Consider the following 18,049-nt stretch of genomic DNA (forward strand, 5'->3'; position numbering starts at 1 on the left):
TCTCCCATAAGACATGATGCTATGTTCCAACTCGAGGCCCAGTCTCCCTTTTTGAAATGTGTACGTTCTGATACAAGATATCTGGGCCAAAATTTAGATAAATTTGCTGAAATTATCAGCAGGGAAAAAAGAACCAATAGCAAGTAGCAAAATACGTGCCTCACTAACCTTGGTAAGTGATGCTGCCTTGCCTGAGCAGAAGGCTTGTTTGAAAACATCAAGTTAGTATTTGGAAAAGACACTCAACCAGAACCTGTACTATGCAAACTCAAAACTCATCTATTTAAAAAAACAAGCAAGTAGGGGCCTGCGCTGTGGCACAGTGGGTTAACACCCTGGCCTGAAGCGCCGACATCCCATATGGGTGCCAGTTCGATACTCGGCTGCTCCTCTTCCAATCCAGCTCTCTGCTATGGCCTGGGAAAGCAGTAGAAGATGGCTCAAGTCCTTGGGCCCCTGCATCCACGTGGGAGACCCGGAGGAAGCTTCTGGCTCCTGGCTTCGAATCAGTGTAGCTCTGGCCGATGTGGCCAACAGGGGAGTAAACCGTCGAATGGAAGACCCCTCCCCCACCGCCTCTGCCTCTCTGTGTGATTCTGACTTTCAAATAAATAAATAAATATTTTTAAAAAAAAAACAGGCAAGGATACTAAGCTTCAAATTTGGTGGTCTGTGTTTGATCATCATTCATCCACAAATAATTACTGAATTCAAGCCAAATGTTGCACTAATGCTGTAAAAACTTACATTTAATGAGAGAAAGTGAAAAGTAAATGGAAGTGTAATACAACAGAGTAAACCCTCTAACAGGAGTAAACAAAACAAAGTGCTAGAAAGATACACATTATCAGTAAGAAGATATCATTAGAGCGAATGGTCAGTAACAACAGAAAATAACTGGTGTTTTAAAAATGTCAATGTGTTGGCCGGCACCTCGGCTCACTAGGCTAATCCTCTGCCTGCGGCGCCGGCACCCTGAGTTCTAGTCCCTATTGTCGCGCAGGTTCTGTCCCGGTTGCTCCTCTTCCAGTCCAGCTCTCTGCTGTGGCCTGGGAGTGCAGTGGAGGATAGCCCAAGTGCTTGGGCCCTGCACCTGCATGGGAGACCAGGAGGAAGCACCTGGCTCCTGGCTTCGGATTGGCGCAGCGCACTGGCCGTAGCGGCCATTTAGGGGGTGAACCAACGGAAGGAAGACCTTTCTCTCTGTCTCTCTCTCTCTCTGTCTAACTCTGCCTGTCGGGAAAAAAAAAAAAAGTGTCAACGTGAAGTAAACATTCGAGTGGTATTCAGATGTAGCTTTTTACCAATTCTCTGTAACAGGCCCACTTTCTCCCTTCTCCGATTTCTAGGTCTAGCTATTTTGCAGTCCTGTTTTTAAGTTTTGCTTCGCATATATCTCTCTAGTTGCTTTCATTTACAAGAGAAATGTTTCCACAGAAAGCCATCTGCCTCTTAGACTCAAAGCCTCTTCAACAACATTCAAAGCTACATCATTTTTAAAAGATTTAGGATAAAGCTCTGTAAATTAGTAAGACAGAATTAGATGATGATTATTATAGCCATCTGCCTATCAAGTGAGTATGATTAACTATACATTACAGTGAATACTCATCCTTAAAATGATCACACAATCACATAATTTTGGTGCATTTTATGTCAGAAACATAATAGTCTGTTGAAAAAATGAATACAAACTTTCACAAAGTTCTTCATTCACAAGAAACTGGCTTTTTACAAATAATCTTTAAATAGCAATTAAAAAAAGCAGTTACAGGCAATTTTTAACAAATAACCACTATACTTTCTCACATATCTCTCAATTCAAGACTTCCCAATTTATATTTCTTTCTTTTTTTTTTTGACAGGCAGAGTGGACAGTGAGAGAGAGACAGAGAGAAAGGTCTTCCTTTGCCGTTGGTTCACCCTCCAATGGCCGCTGCAGCTGGCGCGCTGTGGCTGGCGCACCGCACCTATCCGAAGGCAGGAGCCAGGTGCTTCTCCTGGTCTCCCATGGGGTGCAGGGCCCAAGCACTTGGGCCATCCTCCACTGCACTCCCTGGCCACAGCAGAGAGCTGGCCTGGAAGAGGGGCAACCGGGACAGAATCCGGCGCCCCGACCGGGACTAGAACCCGGTGTGCCGGCGCCGCTAGACGGAGGATCAGCCTGTTGAGCAGCGGCGCCGACGCCCCAATTAATATTTCTAGCTTGAATCTCGTGCCTATATTCCATTTCAAATATTTAATGAATCACCTACTTGATATCACCAGTTATATGTCTAAAAGGCACTTCAAAGTTACCACAGTCCAGTCAAAACCTGCTCCTTAATCAGCTTTCTCCAACTCAGTCAACAACAACTCCATGCTTCCAACTGTTTGGGCCAAAAATCTTGGGAGTCATCCTAGAAGTTTCTTTTATACTTTAATATAATTCATCAGCAATTACTGCCCATACAGAGTTTGGAACATAGCCAGAATCTGACCTCTTCTCACCTTTTCTTGGTAGCACCTGGTCCCAGCCACTACCACTTCTCATCTGTATCACTGCAGTACTTTCCAATACGGTCTTCCTTACATCTTTGCTCCATTTCCATATCCTATTCCACACAACAGTCAGAAAGAATAATGAAAAAGGAAAGTTACCATAAGTTTCCTTTGTTTAAAAATTTTTTTATCTATTTAATTGAAAGAGAGAGATAGAGGCTGGCGCCGCAGCTCTCTAGGCTAATCCTCCGCCTGCGGCGCTGGCACCCCGGGTTATAGTCCCAGTTGGGGCGCCGGATTCTGTCCCAGTTGCTCCTCTTCCAGTCCAGCTCTCTGTTGTGGCCCAGGAGGGCAGTGGAGGATGGCCCAAGTTCTTGGGCCCTGCACCCGCATGGGAGACCAGGAGGAAGCACCTGGCTCCTGGCTTCGGATCAGCACAGTGCGCAGGCTGTAGCAGCCATCTGGGGGGCTGAACCAATGGAAGGAAGACCTTTTCTCTCTGTCTCTCTCTAACTCTGCCTGTCAAAAAAAAAAAAAAAAAAAAACAAAACAACAACAACAACAACAAAAAAAACCAAAAAAAAAAAAAAACAAAACAGAGAGAGAGAGAGAGAGAGAAATCTTCCATCTGCTGGCTCACCACCCAAAATGGCTACAACAGCCAGGGCTGAGACAGGACAAAGCCAGGAGCCAGAAGCTTCATTTGGGTCTCCCACGTGGATGGTAGGGGCCCCTGTTTTTCCCAGGCCATTAGCAGGGAGTTGGCTCGGAAGTAGAGCAGCCAGGACTAGAATCAGTGCCCATATGTGATGCCGGCATCGCAGGCAGCAGCTTTACCTGCTACTCCACTAGGCTGGCCCCAAGTTACCAGTTTAAAGAAATAAAGCCCTATGATTTTATCAGTCAATGTAGAAAACACATTTGAAAAAATTCCAGATCCAATCATGATAAAAACTGTTTTAACAAACTAGGCATAGAAAGAGAACTTTCCCAATCTGAAAAACAATACCTATAAACGAACACATTTCATGATGAAAGACTAAACACTTTCTCCCTAACAGCAGGAAACAAGACAAGCCTATTCGCTCTCACCATTCTTATTAAACACAGTACTGAATGTACAAGCCACAGCAGTAAGGCAAGAAAAGGGGGAAAAAGGCATACAGACTGGAAAGGAAGTAATGAAACTGTTTCTGGTCACAGTCACATTAGAAAACCCACGGAATGTACCAAAAATTCTCCCATAACTGACAGAATAATTTAGCAAGGTCTAAGGACACAAGGTTCACCCACAGATATCAACCATACTGCTGTATGCTAAAAATGAATAACAGGAAACCCAAATCAAATACTAAGAACAAATGCTTCAAAAATATACCCAGGCAAAAAGCTAACAAAATATGAACAGGATTTGTATACTGAAAACAACATGCTTGCGCCGGTTCTGTGCCTTGGCGGTTTAACGCCCTGGCCTGAAGCACCAGCGTTCCATCTGGGTGCTGGTTTCAGACCCGGCTGCTCCACTTCCGATCTAGCTCTCTGCTATGGCCTGGGAAAGCAATGAAAGATGGCCCAAGCCCCTGCACCCATGTGGGAGACCTAGAAGTGGCTCCTGGCTTCGGACCGGCCCAGCTCTGGCTATTGCGGCCAATTGGGCAGTGAACCAGCAGATGGACGACCTCTCTCTTTCCCTGTAGCTCTGATTTTCCAATAAATAAATAAATCTTAAAAAAAAAAAAAAAGGAAACTACATGCTAATTTAAAAAAAAATTCAAAGACTACATTAAGTGGAAAGACATACCATGTTAATGATGGAAAGACTCAATAAAAATGTCAAAATTTTCCCCAAATTATCAAGATTTAATGCATTTTTTTAAAAAAAGATTTACTTTATTTATTTGAAAGACAGAGTTACAGAGAGAGGTCTTCCACCCACTGGTTCACTCCCCAGATGGCTGCAACCACCGGAGCTGTGCAGATTTGTGGCCAGGAGCCCCCTCAGGGTCTCTCACGTGGGTGCAGGGGCTCAAGGACTTGAGCCATCTTCTACTGCTTTCCCAGGCCATAGCAGGAGGAGCAGCAGGGACTAGAACTGGCGCCCATATGGGATGCCAGTGCTTCAGGACAGGGCTTTAACCTCCTGTGCCACAGTGCCGGCCTCAGATTTAATGCATTTGTTACCAAAATCCCTGCAGCATATTTTTAAAGGTTCTAAATTGTACATGGGAAGGAAATGGAATAGCTGAAACAATTTTGAAAAAGGAGAATAAAATTAATAAATCATCACTATGATTTTAAAATTTAAATAGTTACCGTAATTAAGGAATGTGGTATTGGTGGAAGGACAGACATGAAGATGAATAAAACAAGCTGTCCCTCTCCTCCTGGCCTGACCACACTCAGACTGTCACTTTTCCTAGGAAGATTTCCTTCTAATATCCTTGCATCCCTCAGGAAATCAGAACCCCAGAAACAGGCTTTATTGTGTGTGTGTGTGTGTGGCTTTTTTTTGTTTTTTTTTGTTTTTTTTTTAAGATTTACTTATTTGAAAGGCGGAGGGAGGGAGGGAGGGAGGGAGGGAGGGAGGGAGGGAGGGAGAAAGAGAGAGGTCTTCCATCTACTGGTTCACTTCCCAAATGGCTACAATGGCCAGAGCTGGTCCTATCCAAAGCCAGGAGCCTGGAGTTTCTTCTGGGTCTCCCATGCGGGTGCAGGGGCCCAAAGACTTGGGCCATCTTCTACTGCTTTCCCAGGCCATAGCAGACAGCTGGATCAGAAGTGGAGCAGCTGGAACTCGAACCAGCAATATCTTTACCTGCTATGCCACAGCGCCAATTACAGGTCATCTGATTTTTGAGAAAGGTACAAAAGCAAGGCAATGAAGGAAAGATAGTTTTTTAACAAATGATGCTGGAACAACAAAAAAAGAATCTCTACCTAAACTTCATAGTTTATACAAATTTAAATCCAAATGGACCCTAGATCTATTTATATACTCATAAGATAGAAAGCTTTTAGGAAACTTTCAGAACAGGAAATAATCTGTAGTACAAAAGGTTTACTGAAGAGTTCTAAGAACTGACAAGACAGACATTACCTATAAAAGAAAAAATGCATAAACTGAGCTTCATCAAAATTAAAACAGGGTGGGCATTTGGGACAGTGGCAAAGATACCACCTGGGATACCTGGGTGCCAGTCCTGGTTCTGCTTCTGATTCCAGCTTCCTGCTAATGCACACCCTGGCCAGCATTAGGCGATAGCTTAAGTGCTTGTTTCCTGCGGACCATGTGGTAAGCCTGGATTGAGTTTTGGGCTCATGGCTTCTGCCACACCCAGCCATGGCCATCTGGGGCTGGGAATCAGTTGTCCGCATTTGGGGAGCAAACCAGTAGATGGAAGATCTTGACCTGTCTCTGCCCCTCTGCCTTTCAAATAAATGCAAATTTTAAAAAATTAAAATATTTTGCTCTACAAAAGAACCTGTTAAGATGATATAAAGATAAGCCATATACTAGGACAAAATATTTGTTTATCAAACACTTAACAAAGGACTGGAATCCAGAATGTGAACTCTCTAAACTCAATAAGAAAACAAGCCAATTCGAATAAGGGGAAAAGACCTCAATGTATATACTCACCACACAGGATAAGCAGCAGAGAAGCACATGAAAATATTCTGCACACCATTAGCCATTATAGAAATGAAAACTAGTAAAAACTTCTATCACACTGGCCGAAATGAAAAAAAAAAAAAAAAACACCAAAAATGAACAATACCAAGTGCTGGAGAAGATGCAGAAAAACTAGGTTAATGTAAAATGAGAGAGTTGCTTTGGAAAGTATGGCAGTTTCTACAAAGTTAAGCACATAGTTTTCACCAACTCAACGACTGAACACGTAGGGTTTACCAAACATAGATGAAAACACATTTTCACATAAAAACCTGTATAAACCTGCTCAAAGATTTGTTCTCATAATCCCAAACTGGAACCACTAAAGTCCTTCAAATCAGTGAGCAGTTAAACAAAACTGTGGCACATCCACACAACAGTGTATTTCTTAGCATTAAAAAGAAAAAGACTGTTGATATACGCAAAAGCTTGGAAGGATCTTAAGGGCATTATGCCAAGTTAAAAAAAAAAGGGCAATCTCAAAAGGTACTATAATGTGATTTCATTTATAGAACATTCTTTTTTTTTTTTTTTTCTTGACAGGCAGAGTTAGACAGTGAGAGAGAAAGACAGAGAGAAAGGTCTTCCTTCCGTTGGTTCACCCCCCAAATGGCTGCTATGGCCGGCGCTGTGCCGATCTGAAGCCAGGAGCCAGGTACTTCTCCTGGTCTCCCATGTGGGTGCAGGGCCCAAGCACTTGGGCCATCCTCCACTGCCTTCCTGGGCCACAGCAGAGAGCTGGACTGGAAGAGGAGCAACCGGGACAGAACCACGGCCCCAACCGGGACTGGAACCCGGAGTATCGGCGCCACAGGTGGAGGATTAGCCTAGTGAGCTGCGGCGCTGGCCTATATAACATTCTTAAAGTGGCAAATCTACACAGCTAGAGAGCAGAGTAGTACTTGCAAAGGTCAAGGTTGGAGAAAGGCACAAAAGAATTTTTTGATGATGATGAAACAGCTCTATATCCTATGGTGATGGTTACCTGAATCTACACTCATAATATGTGCTACAGAATTATACACACACTGACACCATTCAGTTATATTCCAAGAAGCCAGGGGAGGAAGACAAGTTACATTGTGTCTTAAAACCCTTCAGCGGCTTCCTGTCTCTTCCTGAATAAAATCTGAAGTCCTTAGCAGAGGCTAAAAACTCTACATGAGAAGCACACATCCACTTGGATCTCATCTACCCATCTTCCCCTCCCCCACTAAGCTCCATCAAAACTGGCCTTCCGGTCCTCGGAAGATGACAAGCATGCTCCCACCTAGGTGAATCTGCATTTCCTATTGTCCCTATCTGGAAAACTCTCCCTTTACTTCATTCAGGCACCTGCTTGAATTCATCTGATCACAAAAGCATTTCCTCCTGCCCCTCGTATAAAGTAATGTCTCCTTCCTCTCTGTCCCTCGATGGGAACCTTAGAACCAACAAACAGAAACCGCTCACCTGGCACTCCTCTGATGTCTTCTGTATTGGTGAATGCCACCACCTGCCACCCAGGAGCCCAGCCAGGCCATGTGTGAGCCTTCCCTAGCTTTGCTCTGCTCAGTACCCCCTTCTCACATCCACCACCCACTTTCCTCCTTAATGACCCCGTCACTCACTGTCTTAATTCCGACCCTTATCAACTCCCAGATGGATGGTCGCACCGTGGAACTACCATAGCTACGGGCCTTTCCTGCGGCTGTGCTTTTCACACACTGTCTGTCTGTCTGAAATGACCTACCTCCAAACAGTACCTCTCCGTCTCGCCTATCTGACAGGCACTCAGACTGTCACTGTTCTGGGCAGATGTGCCCGCCATATCTGTGCAGCCCTCAGGAATCACACGCCCTCTCGCGCAGGTCCCTGAGGTGTTTTGTGTGGCACTGTGTCACAGCATCTGTCAGTGCGTGATAGCCGTCTCTGGAGGACAGGGACTACAGTGTCTCATTCATCTCTCTGTGCACCCCCTTCCCTGGCACACAGCAGAACTCCGAACTCCCGGGTGAGGAAGCACAGTGCAAGGACATCAGACAGCAACTCTGCACAGCTGTGCCTCAGAAGGAAAAGGACACCAACTGCACGTGCTTTCTTCCCATTCTTTTGATCCCATGATGCTCAGAAAAGTTGAAGCACTGACAGGGCTCGGCTGGGCGAGGATCACCAGTTCAGTTTCCCACAAGCCAGTTACCCTCCCCCAACGCATGCTTCTTGTTCCAGTGCCTCTGGAGAGTCAGCCTCAGTGTATGCCAGGGTTCACGAGGGGAGTGAGGATGTGTCACTCAGGCCACCCAGTCACCTCTCCAAGGCCAAGGCCATCCAGGCTGCGTCAGTGCACCTTCATATGCAGAGGCAGAATCCCCGCATGTGGAAGTCGGAATTTTCTATCGAAATCCACATTTCCACGTGTTTGTTTTTCCATTTCCTAGAAAAAAAATCACCATAAAGTGGCAAATAGGACTTTAGTCAAATAAAGTTCAGGTCCATGCAAGTCCTGGGGTAAACTCTGAGTTCCCCTCAATGCAAGTGTTCCACAACTGTATTTCCAGCAACCTGCATTGACCACTGATCCCTCAGAGGTTTCCTTGAGCACATTTTTCTCTTCAATACTAGCAACTATTTTACTGCAATATTTGTGCACATCTGCTTAAGTTCTGAAGAGTAGATGCATATTTGTCAGGTCACAAATTGTCTTTTAAAAATTAACCAACTGGGGCCGACACTGTGGCGCAGTAGGTTAATCCTCCAGCTGCAGTGCCGGCATCCCATACTGGCGCTGGTTCCAGTCCCAGCTGCTCCTCTTCCAATCCAGCTCTCTGCTATGGCCTTGGAAAGCAGTAGAAGATGGTCCAAGTCCTTGGGCCCCTGCACCCGCATGGGAGATCGAAAGAAGCTCCTGGCTCCTAGCTTCGAATCAGCGCAGCTCCAGCTGTTGTGTCCATTTGGGGAGTGAACCAGCAGATGGAAGATCTTTCTCTCTCTCTCGCTCTCTCTTACTGTCTGTAACTCTACCTCTCAAATAAGTCAATAAAATCTTTAAAAAACATTAACCAATTATATCATAATTTGTTCTCAATGGATTAAAATCGAATAAGTAATCTATTCAAAATTCTTTTTTAAAAAGCTACAATCTTCTTGCCTATGTTGCTATTTCTCTATAATTATTTTTCTACTGATGACTTAGCACCAAAAAAAGCCTACAGAGATTATTAGCCCATAACAAGTCAAATTACCCTGATTTGATCAGTACATATTATACACTGTATGTATGGAAATGTTCCACTATAGCCCACAAATATGTATGATTATTAAAAAAAGACAAATTAGTCCATAGGCTATGAACAATATGGAAAAAAAAGTCTGCATAATGGGCTTTATGTCACTGATAGGAGTACTATTAAATTTCAAGGAATGTTTCTTCAATTAAAATTTTAATACAATTCAATAGCTTTGCTGCAGGTAAGATAAACTGCAAAAAAGGCAAAATTAACCTGCTGACCTAACTATTACTGGTGTTGAGGCCTGTGCTGTGGCGTAGCGGTTAAAGCCGCTGCCTACAGCGCTGACATCCCATAGGGGCACTAGTTTGAGTCCTGGCTGCTCTGCTTCCAATCCAGCTCTCTGCTATGGCCTGGGAAAGCAGTGGAGATGGCCCAAGTCCTTGGGCCCCTACACCTGCATGAGAGACCTGGAAGAAGTTCCTGGCTCCTGGCTTCAGATTGGCTCAGCTCCGGCTGTTGTGGCTATCTGAGGAGTGAACCAGCGGACAGAAGACCTCTCACCCTCTCTGCCTCCCTGTAACTCTGCCTTTCAAATAAACAAATAAATCTTTTAAAAAAATTACTGGTATTATGTGATCCACCTAAAAGGATCTTAAAATGTATTATGTTTCAAAAACAATGGAATTTGATAAACCAAAAATGAAACTTTTGTGAACATACACACAAATAATCTTTCACTCTACATGTTGACTTTTGCTAACAGCAAAACTATCTGGCTGTAAAAATAAGACTAAAAAGACAAATATGTACCTCACAATTTTTTCTGCAACAGCAACACATTATTTACTCAATGATTAATGACTGGGTCCATCATCATTTTTGTTTCTGGCTTTATTTTACAAACTGCACAGACTTCATTTTATAAACTGCACAAAACTCACATGTGCTACAGCCCAAGGGTTAAACCATTACCTGCACGCCAGCATCCCTTACGGGTGCTGGTTCGATTCCTGGCTGCTCCACTTCCAATCCAGCTCCCCTCGAATGGCCTGGGAAAGCAGCCTGCTACCCATATGAGAGACCAGATGAAGCTCTTGGTGTCTGGCTTCAGCCTGGGCCAGTCTCGGACAATGCAGCCATTTGGGGAATGAACTAGGGGATGAAAGATCTTTCTCTCACTCCCTCTTCTATTTCTCCCTCTCCCTCTGTAACTTTGCCTTTCAAATAAATAAATAAATCTTTTAAAAAAAACCAACTGTACATATGTTAGAGTATTTATTATTTCTAAGATAAAAGATTTCACACAATACACTATGGAATGTTCTCAACATTCTTAAGGAGATGTATCAGATTTTTTAAACTATTTCAACAGAAACTATAGTAACTAAATTTACATTTTTGCAATAAGTTCTGTATTACTACAGTATCAGGAAAAGTTCTAAAGTTTACTAAATGATCAATGAACAAATGCTATTATGCTAAAATTATTTATACGAGGCAGCACTGAACACTAACCAGCAGGGTAAACTACTCTAAAACAATCATACCAGTTCATGCAATGGATCAAGAAGAAAAAAATTCAGGAAAAAAATCAAATCAAGGCAAAAAGCAATCATAGTTAATCTAATAATAAACCTAGCAGAAGAAAGCACATACCCTTCTAAATGTGAAATGCAGACTAGAAAGAGTATTAATGATATATCTGAAAAAAGCTAGCTAGTAATTTAAGATGGTAGTAGTACAAGGAACATTTATAAAGATAAAGTGGCACAAATTTCACAGTAATATATTTAACCTCATTATCTGAGGTGTTTTCAAAATCTGATTCATGCCAATTTTCTAATGCTTTTCTTAAAAACAACTAAATTGTGGGTGTGCAGACTGATTTCAAATGGAAAATGTGGGTTTTTCTCACATGAATAGATATGAAATACAAAGAATTAATAATCTGCATGTTTATTTTGTGATAAAAATGTGTTTTATTTTATCCTTGGTCTAAAGAGTTACAGTAAATTAAACAGTACAGAAATTATTTTTTATTCCATTTGCTGAGGAAAAATGAAGTAAGCAGATACCCTGAAGGAAAAACCTAACAAGGCAAAGTTCCAAATGTGAAATTACTTCCCATATTTAAACTACAGGCCTAATGTAACTACAACAAGAATTCATGTTGTTCTGTTTGAAAAATACTTGTTTATAATAATTAAAATTTGCTAAATAGAAGGTGATCCAAACAAGACACACAGATAATGCAGATAAGACTGTCACTACATATGCACTGCCCTGAAGCAAAGGCCTTGGCTGAAGCCCCTGAATGGTCCCTGGGAGCACATGGCCAGAGGCAGCAAGGGAACTCCCTCAAAGCGGGGCTCTTTTGTTTTTACACCTCAGGGGCTCAACACAGTAAAATTAATTTACCCAATGATTAATGACATCATTGGGTTTCTGGCTTTATTTTACAGACTATATAGACTTTATTTTACAATTTCACAAAGATCAATGCCAAATCTCAAGTACCATTTCCCTCAGTTTCTAAGAGAACTAAAACTAGGTAAACTCCCTCCTACCTCCATCTCCCCAGTTCATATCAGAATGACTGCTTCTGCTGATTTCTCTACCTAAACAAAACTTGCTGGCCTGAGAACAAGGCTCTGCAAGGTTTTCATTTGTATTACTAGTTATTTTCTCTCATTGATGAGGAACGGAAAAATCATTTCGACGAACTGCCACTGGCTCTACACCAGAGAAAATAAGCAGGATCTGCGGGCTACCTGGTGGACAAACAAGCAAGAGACAAACTTGTGATGTACTCAACCTGGCTGATGCTGAAAAGTGGAATGTTAAGAAACCAAAGATCAAAATAAATTTTCCTTAGTATAGATAAGTGTCAGAGTAAAACTCTAAGCTAAAACTCAACAACATTACTTACGAATCAGATGAAAGTACTGAACCAGGGAATAAGAATTTACTTATCAACAGGCTCCAGGGTCTTTCCAACCTCCACTCTATCCTGGCTGCCGTGACTCATGACTCATACTTAGAGTGCTGGTCCTAGGCTGCTTCTGTTTCTTCTTAAAGTGAAATAAGAATGTCATCTTCCTTAACAAAGCAGTTAAAAAATTGGTAGTAACCAATCCTTATACTGCCCTGGCCTGCTGTACCTGTTTGTGGCTACATCAGACTTCCTTTTTGAAGCCAGCCAAGCTGACAGATGCAGTATGCTTCTTCCCAGTGGTAGAACTGATATTGTTCAAAGCCAGCAAACAAACAAAAAAATCGCCAGCGTATAGTCAGCTGTATATATTTCCATTTCATTTCTAAAAGTATTGTGGCGGCCGGCACTGGGGCATAGTGGGCTAAGCATCCACTTGCAGCTCTGGCATCCTACATGGGCACCGGTTCGAGTCCTGGCTGTTCCACTTCCAATCCAGCTCCCTGCTGATGGCCTTTCAAGCAAGTGGAGGATGGCCCAAGTGCCTGGGCCCCTGCACCCTTGTGGGTGACCTGGAAGCAGGTCCTAGTTCCTGGCTTCGGATCAGCCCAGCTCCAGCTGTAGTAGACCATTTGGGGGATGAACCAGCAGATGGAAGATTTCTCTCTTTCTCTCTGTTTCTCCTTCTCTCTGTCTGTAACTCTGCCTCTAAAGTAAATAAATAAAATCTAAAAAAAAAAAAAATGTACAAAAGTGTTCAGAAACTCCACAGTTCAAAAAGAGTATTGTGGCATACCAAATTTGAATATAAATTACCTTATACATGCTTTGTGGGAATTTTTTAAAAATGCAAGACATATTCTCTGTAATGACTAAAAGTATTAGAATTTCAAAATTTTTTGAAAATTTTTTTATTTATATAAAGGGAAGAGATTTCATGTATATCATGGATACAGTTTTAGGAATATAACAATACTTCCCTTTCTTTCTCCTCCTTTTCTTTTTTTTTCCTTTTAATTTTTGTGATAACATACTTACTATTTACTTTATCATCACAAGAAACCAACATGTAGGAAGGCAGGAGTATAGACAAGGACTATAAACCTAAGTTTTAAGTTTTAGGAAAGCTAAAACTATGATTTGTTAGGTAGAAGATCAATTGCAAGAGAAGGGGAGAGGGGCCGGCACCATGGCACACTAGGTTAACACTCCGCCTGCGGCGAGGGCATCCCATGTGGCCACCGGTTCCAGTCCAGCTCTCTACTGTGGCCTGGGATAGCAGTGGAAGATGGCCCAGGTCCTTGGCCCCCTGCACCCATGTGGGAGACCTGGAAGAAGCTCCTGGCTTCGGATCAGCACAGCTCTGGCCGTTGCGCCCAATGGGGGAGTGAATCAACAAAAGGGGGACCTTTCTCTCTCTCTCTCTGTATGTAACTCTGTCAAATAAATAAATAAAATCTTGATGTGAATGGAAGGGGAGAGGGAGTGGGAAAGGGGAGGGACGTTATGGGGGGGGAAGCCATTGTAATCCATAAGCTGTACTTTGGAAATTTATATTCATTAAATAAAAGTTAAAAAGAGAGAGAGAGAGAGAGAGAGAGAGAGAGAGAGAGAGAAGGGGAGAGAGTTGACCTGGGCTAAGATTTCAGCACTTGAGGAACGGTTACTGTGAATGGGGGTTGGGAGCAGTTGTGGCAGGCTGGTCTCTCCAAGAAAACACCAGTGCCAACTCACAGCGCAAGGATGGAGAAACACCTGGGCCATTTAATTCACAAAGCCAGTGCAAACCTACAGTTTCACTGAGACTGCCTGAAGGAGATAAGACAAACTTGACCTTTAACAGTTAGCTAAGAGCATATATAGTGATGCATGAATTATATCTTCTACTCTGCTTTTAAAACCTTTTCACTGTAATGTCCACATTATAACAGGTTTACGAACATTAATCTAATTGCAAATAACTAATTTCTTCCTTACAATTTCTAGGATACTTTTCAAATTTTTGGCTAGATTTAAAAAATGGCATTTAAAAGACTTCATTTGGTTGTCCTTAACCTTTCAAACTCAGGAGTTTACTACCAACCAGAGTTGTGACATACAGAAAACCCATACTTCCAACCCTTCAACAGTGAACGCGCAGTATTTCTTGAGCTCCTACGGATGCCTCAGAATAAAACAGGACAAGGCGTGGTCTCCCAGTTTTCCAGTCCAAAAATGAAAATAAGTATTATAATTTAAATGACTACTCCACTCTTCCCTCAGAAAACTCACAATTTGCATTATTTGCTCGGTTTTGCTGAATCTGTTGTGAATTCTTTGAACCACCCACCTGCACAATGAAGAAGAAAATTAATGACAAGAAGGAGCCAAGCACTGAGCTAAAATTTTACAAGTATTTACGTGAACTGGAACTTTAAAGAACATTGTTGCTGACCGACCCAAATGCTGTGGTCCAGCTTACAGAGCTCTCGGACAGGATAAGGCACAACCTTCCTTCCTCAGGAAATAAGACTGTAGGTTCGTCTCCTCCACACTGAGTGCCTCCGGGACATGCACAAGCTCTCCAGCAGGCACTAACCACCAGGCCACAGTTACATCCTAACTAACCCTACGCCACCAGAGAGGACTGCTGTAGCTATGCGAACGAAATGCCTTAAACAAAGTCCCCACAGGGCTGGGAGAGCATCTGTCCTGTCTCACAGAACTCCAAGGAGACAGGAAACAAAGTTGCAATTCACTGAGCCCCTACCATCCCTGTGTGTATAAGGTGACTTATATAAAATGTTTAATTCAACCTTCACAACTACTTTGCAGACAAACTCATTTTACTCACAAGAAACAAGCTCAAAGAAGGAAAGAAATTGTAACTGGTCCCAAATCTAGTGGCAAAGCGTTAAGTGGCCAAACCAGGATTCAAACCAAAAAGTAAATTCCAAAATGTTCTATCCAGCCACCAAGCAGCTCTGTGAAGTGTTAACAATAGGAAATTGCTATTAATTGAAATTCTTTAACTCTCAGGTACAAGCATAATCATGTTCCAAAGTTATGAACTGTATTCTTAATCAAAGAAAAAATTCATGTATGACAGTTTTTGATTTTTTAAAATCAATGAAAATATCCATTATGCAGTTTTTAAAAAGACAAAATAAACACCGTTTATTTCCTTGCTCTGTTTTCTGATTTTTCTTCACAGTATGTTTTCCTCCCACACAAACAGAAGACGTTTTATTTATTATGTCTCCTACTACCCCCAGTCTAAACTATGCAAGCTACATGTGAAGAGTAATTTTCCTCTATTGTTCATTACTGCATCTCGAGCACCTAGTAATTGCTCAATAAATATCTGGGAGATGAATGAAAGTTAGCATATGGCAGGCATTCAAGAAATAACAGTTCCTGTCTCTTTACAGCATATCACTTCCTTGATAGAAATTCTCAACTGGAATTCATGATTCAAAACCTAACAGAATTTCTTAATGAAGCTCTGCATCAACAAATGAATGAGGGGAGACGGTGTTATGGTGTAGCGCCAGCAGTCCATATAGGCTCTGGTTCAAGATCCAGCTCCCTGCTAATGTGTCTAGCAAAGCAGCGGGAGATGGCCCAAGTGCTTGGGCCTCTGCACCCAAGTGGGAGACCTGGAAGACACTCCAGGCTCCTGGCTTCAGTTTGGCACAGCCCTGGCCATTGTGGCCATTTGGGAAGCGAACCAATGAATAGAAGATTTCTCTTTCTGTAACTCTGCCTTTCAAATAAAAAAGAAAAAAAAATCTTTGAAAAAAAAATGAGAGGAAAAAAAATGAATGAGGCAGGGGCCAGAGTATGACCTTGCAGTTGGGAGGTCAGTTAGGACCCTGGGGTTTCCTATAAGCCGTGTCTCCCAGAGATTGGGGAGTGCACAGCCAGCTTGGCTGCTGACTCCAGCTTCCCACAACTGCAGATGCTGGGAGACAGCAATGGTTGCTGGGTTCTTGCCACTCACAGGGAGACTTAGACTGAGTTCCCTGCTGTCCACTGAGGCGTCAGCCCCGGTAAAGGACCATTACCAGCATTGGGGGAGAGAACTGCTCGCTCTCGCTCTGCCTCTCAAATAAATAGGGAATAAATACATAAGACTGTCATGAACCAGTTTAGTAAATTACTTTTTAAAATGAATGAGGAAAATCCAAAAGTCATATTCAGCAGAGCCTCATTTATTAAGCTTATCAGGAGATAAGGGATCTACATAAATTAAATTTTGAACACAGTTTAAAGGGCCACAGCCTCAATCAATTTTCAGAGATCTTCAACTGATATTAACAACAGCTATTTTACATTGTGACAATTGTGACTTGGCTCTCCCAAAACAGCAAGTTATCAGTTAATACTTCCCACTGTGCTCACTCCTTTTCTAAAGATTAGGAAATGAGAAACTAAGCATATTCTGTAAAATGAGTTAATAAAAACTCAAGTGAACCTCCAAGGGCAATGCAGGAGTTCTGTGATCATCTTTCTAGCATTTTTTTTTAAACTAGAACGCAGAAGGCAGGTAAAGTATCACTAACTGCTAGCCAGGCTGTTCCAAGGGATGGGATACTTTGTAGAAAACAAAGAAAAGAGCTCCTGCCCTCCAATCTCTTCCCGCTTAGTTTTCCAGATCCCAGGCAAGGTTCGTGATTACGGAGGATGTAAAAGTACAGTACCTGGTAACTCTGGGAAAGTAATTGCTCAGGTTCCTTAGTTTTCTGACTAAGAAGGGTCCTTGACTATTCAGGATCAGAATCATAAGAAATAAAATGTTAAAGAACTTTTAAATATTTTCAAAATACAAGCTACAACTAATGTGCAGATAGTCACATATATTTAAATTCCATATCATCTCAATGTCTCCAAATCCTTAGCACCTTAATACAAAGGGATTTAAATAAAGTGACAGACATTTGATTTCCAGAGCTTGCTTATCAAAAGATTCCAGGCCAATCTCCTTGCGCAGTTTGGCCAGGTCCCTGTGCTGAGCAGGGCAGCCACCACTACCCACATCTGCATATTCCAAGCTGCCTGAAACTGCTCATCTAATCCTCTGCCAGCATCGGAGCCCCAGCTCCTCCTCCTGGGTACTGTTTTGCCCCCCCCACTTGTCTGTGGTATTTCTCATAATCTTTCCATTTCAGATCATCCCAATCTTAGACCCCAATCAAGACGACAGAAATGAAACAACGGAAAAGTGCTACTCCCACTGTTGCAGCCAGGTTGAGATATAATGGAATTAAAACCTTGTAGTATAATTTAATTTATGAACTACAGATACTTTACATATTATCAGCAACTTTTTTCAAAGCACTTATAAAAAGGTAAAAAGCTGTCTTCTAAAGTATGTTGATAAAAAGAAACCTTTGTTTTGATCTATTTATATCACAAAAACCATGTTGTTTTAGAAAATTCAGACATTCTTTAAGAACTTTTAGCATGTAACTCATAGAGCAAAACAGCATAAACTATACCTATTTTTCAAAATGCAGTAAGTTGGTAGATACATATTTACAGTTCCTTTTAAACTTTGTGAAAAGAATTTTCCTTACAGGGAAAATTACAGAAGTGGAATAAATTTTTATTTCTGTCAAGACACAAGATCACATTAAAACATTTACCCAAATGTGACGTGTTACCAAAACTGAAGACGCACTACTCAGTGCTGACATAATTAGGGATCTGGGTCGTGCCTACTTAACTATGCAGTGTTGGGAAATCTCTTCACTCCTTTGGATTTAATAACTG

The 18,049-nt window shown here is 42.1% G+C and overlaps 1 protein-coding gene across 4 annotated transcripts in view; it reads right to left on the minus strand.

Moving 5' to 3' along the window:
* Positions 1 to 18,049, minus strand: part of TAB2 (TGF-beta activated kinase 1 (MAP3K7) binding protein 2) — a 99,516-nt gene that overhangs the window by 79,005 nt on the left and 2,462 nt on the right. Inside the window, exon 2 of one of the 4 annotated variants that reach the window (XM_051836813.3) lies at positions 2,491 to 2,594. The exons of the other annotated variants lie outside the window; for them this stretch is intronic. The gene's annotated coding sequence lies outside the window, so the exon portion shown is untranslated. The remainder of the gene's footprint in view (positions 1 to 2,490; positions 2,595 to 18,049) is intronic. 4 annotated transcript variants of the gene reach the window in all.

The sequence above is a fragment of the Oryctolagus cuniculus genome, chromosome 5, assembly GCF_051225735.1.
Source record: "Oryctolagus cuniculus isolate XC-2025 breed Fujian yellow rabbit chromosome 5, ASM5122573v1, whole genome shotgun sequence".
Lineage (NCBI taxonomy): Eukaryota > Metazoa > Chordata > Mammalia > Lagomorpha > Leporidae > Oryctolagus > Oryctolagus cuniculus.